At 53.6% G+C, this 5,000-nt stretch overlaps 1 non-coding gene across 1 annotated transcript in view; it reads right to left on the bottom strand.

Annotated features, from left to right (window-relative positions):
* LOC124745949 overlaps positions 1 to 1,888 on the bottom strand; it is a 1,910-nt gene extending 22 nt beyond the window's left edge. Inside the window, exon 1 of the ribosomal RNA XR_007011237.1 lies at positions 1 to 1,888. This exon is cut by the window's left edge and continues 22 nt beyond it. This is a non-coding gene — a ribosomal RNA (small subunit ribosomal RNA).
* Positions 1,889 to 5,000: the final 3,112 nt, after the last annotated feature.

Raw genomic sequence — 5,000 nt, 5'->3', positions numbered from 1 at the left:
CCTACGGAAACCTTGTTACGACTTTTACTTCCTCTAAATGATCAAGTTTGGTCATCTTTCCGGTAGCATCGGCAACGACAGAGTCAATGCCGCGTACCAGTCCGAAGACCTCACTAAATCATTCAATCGGTAGTAGCGACGGGCGGTGTGTACAAAGGGCAGGGACGTAATCAACGCGAGCTTATGACTCGCGCTTACTGGGAATTCCTCGTTCATGGGGAACAATTGCAAGCCCCAATCCCTAGCACGAAGGAGGTTCAGCGGGTTACCCCGACCTTTCGGCCTAGGAAGACACGCTGATTCCTTCAGTGTAGCGCGCGTGCGGCCCAGAACATCTAAGGGCATCACAGACCTGTTATTGCTCAATCTCGTGCGGCTAGAAGCCGCCTGTCCCTCTAAGAAGAAAAGTAATCGCTGACAGCACGAAGGATGTCACGCGACTAGTTAGCAGGCTAGAGTCTCGTTCGTTATCGGAATTAACCAGACAAATCGCTCCACCAACTAAGAACGGCCATGCACCACCACCCACCGAATCAAGAAAGAGCTATCAATCTGTCAATCCTTCCGGTGTCCGGGCCTGGTGAGGTTTCCCGTGTTGAGTCAAATTAAGCCGCAGGCTCCACTCCTGGTGGTGCCCTTCCGTCAATTCCTTTAAGTTTCAGCTTTGCAACCATACTTCCCCCGGAACCCAAAAGCTTTGGTTTCCCGGAGGCTGCCCGCCGAGTCATCGGAGGAACTGCGGCGGATCGCTGGCTGGCATCGTTTATGGTTAGAACTAGGGCGGTATCTGATCGCCTTCGAACCTCTAACTTTCGTTCTTGATTAATGAAAACATACTTGGCAAATGCTTTCGCTTCTGTTCGTCTTGCGACGATCCAAGAATTTCACCTCTAACGTCGCAATACGAATGCCCCCGCCTGTCCCTATTAATCATTACCTCGGGTTCCGAAAACCAACAAAATAGAACCGAGGTCCTATTCCATTATTCCATGCACACAGTATTCAGGCGGGCTTGCCTGCTTTAAGCACTCTAATTTGTTCAAAGTAAACGTGCCGGCCCACCGAGACACTCAATAAAGAGCACCCTGGTAGGATTTCAACGGGGTCCGCCTCGGGACGCACGAGCACGCACGAGGCGGTCGCACGCCTTCAGCTCGCCCCACCGGCAGGACGTCCCACGATACATGCCAGTTAAACACCGACGGGCGGTGAACCAACAGCGTGGGACACAAATCCAACTACGAGCTTTTTAACCGCAACAACTTTAATATACGCTATTGGAGCTGGAATTACCGCGGCTGCTGGCACCAGACTTGCCCTCCAATAGATACTCGTTAAAGGATTTAAAGTGTACTCATTCCGATTACGGGGCCTCGGATGAGTCCCGTATCGTTATTTTTCGTCACTACCTCCCCGTGCCGGGAGTGGGTAATTTGCGCGCCTGCTGCCTTCCTTGGATGTGGTAGCCGTTTCTCAGGCTCCCTCTCCGGAATCGAACCCTGATTCCCCGTTACCCGTTACAACCATGGTAGGCGCAGAACCTACCATCGACAGTTGATAAGGCAGACATTTGAAAGATGCGTCGCCGGTACGAGGACCGTGCGATCAGCCCAAAGTTATTCAGAGTCACCAAGGCAAACGGACCGGACGAGCCGACCGATTGGTTTTGATCTAATAAAAGCGTCCCTTCCATCTCTGGTCGGGACTCTGTTTGCATGTATTAGCTCTAGAATTACCACAGTTATCCAAGTAACGTGGGTACGATCTAAGGAACCATAACTGATTTAATGAGCCATTCGCGGTTTCACCTTAATGGCGGCTTGTACTGAGACATGCATGGCTTAATCTTTGAGACAAGCATATGACTACTGGCAGGATCAACCAGGGAGCTGCGTCAACTAGAGCTGAGCAGCCGGCCGCCCGGGGAGTGTGTCCCGGGGGCCCCGCGCGAACACGCAAGCGTCCGCTCAATCATTCTGCAAACAGGAGGAGGCTGAGCTCCCCCTGCACAATACACCTCGAAACCCTCTCAGGTCCCGGCGGCGCGCAGCGCCGTCCCAAGTACTTGGTCGGGTTCGAGAGAGGCGCAATCGCCCGGAGTTAGGCGAGTAGACGCTTTCGGTGCGACCACCCGTGCTCCCAACTGAGCTTGCCGCTGCCGACAGAGGCCCGGGAGCGTGCTGTCGTGGCATTGCCGGCGGGAGACAACACGCGCCACCTACGGTGACCGGCAGCTCCAACGCCAGCGCCACAGAAGGACAAAAGCCCCACTTGGGTGCCGAAGCGAACTCTCCCAGCACAGCGCACGCGCCAACACATCCGCACAGCTGCGATACAAACCACCAGCGAGAACCGCTGGGGCGACCGAGCAGCAGACGGCGTCGCGGCGCCGAGCGCCGGGCGGCGGCGCATCCTCAACGCACACAGTCCTCAATCGGACCAGCACACTGAAGATGTCCACCGCGCTTCGCACCGGGCCCGCGAGGACCTACTTTGGCCGCACGGCGCCGCGCGCAGGGTGCGCCGGCGCGCAGCTGCGACGCCTGCCGCGTCCGTCGGCCGGCGCGCCTGCCACTGGCCGCCCCCACCAGCCGGCTGTAGCGCGTGCGCCCACGCACCGCGCGGCCAGCACGCCGGGAGGCGCCCCCTCACCGGCCGGGGACGGTCCCACCCAGCCACCGCCGCGTATCGCTTCACACCCAGATGCCGTTCAGTTTCGTCGGCATGGTGGGTATCGCTGGAACAACCGGTTAGTACCTCAACCTATCGTCGCCATCACCGATTCACCCCTAGCGAGAACAACCGCACCACAACAGGTTACCATTTGTTCATTTGCGTAACTTCACCAGAAAACGCAGGCGTCCATCGCCATTTGCAACTTCAACGATTATTGCATGCCTGTGTCAGGTGTCACGCCACACTACGTCTGCCCACATACACGCAACAAAATGTGCACGCCTAGACAATACGTGGAAGGTGGCCCCCGTACGTATGCGATGTCCATTGCTCGAACGACTGTCAACCGGCCTCTGTAGCATGTCGCAGATATGGAACGCGGTGCACCATGCCATCACGGTGTGTGAGGAGAGACGACTAGGTCCGAATACATCAACAGACAGCTCATGCTGATCGCCATCCACGGCGTCCGTTCCTCCCACACGTCTCTATGGCGTACCACACTGCAATCCAGCTCTCATAGGGAGACGACACGTAGCTGCGTGCACAATATTTGCACTGTATGGTCCGCCGTTTTTGGGCGCAGTCGTTGTGCGGTCACACATGTGCCACGATGTATCATTCAGTACATAAGGACGAATGTGCAGTACAGATTGTGGTTCACGCGTACGACATCAGCGGACAGTTGACACAGGCCGCACCACAACGTAGCCTGAGTACGTCGCATGCGAAGGGCATTGAACATGCAAACTTCTCACCAACCAGCTTGCGAAGGCAGGGGGCAAGGTGGGGACGTGGGGAGGGGCGGCATGTACGTCCTGCTGCCATCCACATTACAGTGTACAGCAGGAGCATGTGGAAAGTGAGCAAGACTTGCAAGGTGTTTAACATGAAGCGATACACAGGGGTGCGGGCAGTGCGAGTAGCGAACTATATTGCGAGGGTTGCGGGTGGGCAACACTACAGTAATTGAACGAGTCGTATAACAATTACAGAGCAGGTTTAGGCGACAACGTGGGTTACGTTAAGGCGACAACATGGGTTAGGTTAAGGCACAACATGGGTTAGGTTAAGGCACAACATGGGTTAGGTTAAGGCACAACATGGGTTAGGTTAAGGCACAACATGGGTTAGGTTAAGGCACAACATGGGTTAGGTTAAGGCACAACATGGGTTAGGTTAAGGCACAACATGGGTTAGGTTAAGGCACAACATGGGTTAGGTTGAGGCACAACATGGGTTAGGTTGAGGCACAACATGGGTTAGGTTGAGGCACAACATGGGTTAGGTTGAGGCACAACATGGGTTAGGTTGAGGCACAACATGGGTTAGGTTAAGGTACAACATGGGTTAGGTTAAGGTACAACATGGGTTAGGTTAAGGTACAACATGGGTTAGGTTAAGGTACAACATGGGTTAGGTTAAGGTACAACATGGGTTAGGTTAAGGTACAACATAGGTTAGGTTAAGGTACAACATAGGTTAGGTTAAGGTACAACATAGGTTAGGTTAAGGTACAACATAGGTTAGGTTAAGGTACAACATAGGTTAGGTTAAGGTACAACATAGGTTAGGTTAAGGTACAACATAGGTTAGGTTAGGTTAGGTTAGGTTACACGTTGTTGTACGGAAAGGTGTAGGGGGGGGGGGGGCGGGGGGCGGCAGGTTCGTTGATAGTGATTATAGTAAGTGAATGCTTGTGACATGATCAGATTTGTCACGTCAGGATGCACCTTTGGCTTATTAGAGGCGGCGCTCCAATTCTATGCTTGTGTGAGACCTGTGTCTTTGACTCATGTCATTGTTTGTGCGCTGTGACAGGAGGTACTATTGTGATGTTGGGTGCACCGTTGTATAGGACATGTGTGGGTGTTGGTGCCTGGTCTGCGCAATGGTGGATGTCGAAAGGCTGGGATATTGTATTTTCCGCACGGACCTCCTGGTCTGGTTGTGATAGTGTGGATTGTGTAATGTGGCGGAGAAGATGCACTGGATGTTGTTCCATGCTGGTGCTTACATATTGTATGTGCGCCTGTTAGAAGCAGAGAGTGGTGCGTGATCAGAGTGTCTGGCTGACGTGTGGTTCCCATTTTGGGCAGACTCTTTCAGCATGTATACGGACAGTTGTGTATATTTGCTGTAGTTTGATGGCTCTGCATTGATTACTAATCAGCGCCGTGTGTACGGGTAATCTGGTTCCAGTCCAAAATGTTCCATCTGTGTACATTAGTGACAAAGACTCCCCCCATGCAGTGGGGCTCGGTCTGTTATAACTCTTCCGCGTAATATATTTGCCCCACGTTTTTGCGACTGCGAGTGCGAGT

The sequence above is a fragment of the Schistocerca piceifrons genome, unplaced genomic scaffold (assembly GCF_021461385.2).
Source record: "Schistocerca piceifrons isolate TAMUIC-IGC-003096 unplaced genomic scaffold, iqSchPice1.1 HiC_scaffold_344, whole genome shotgun sequence".
Lineage (NCBI taxonomy): Eukaryota > Metazoa > Arthropoda > Insecta > Orthoptera > Acrididae > Schistocerca > Schistocerca piceifrons.
This window is presented reverse-complemented; position numbering and strand designations above follow the sequence as displayed.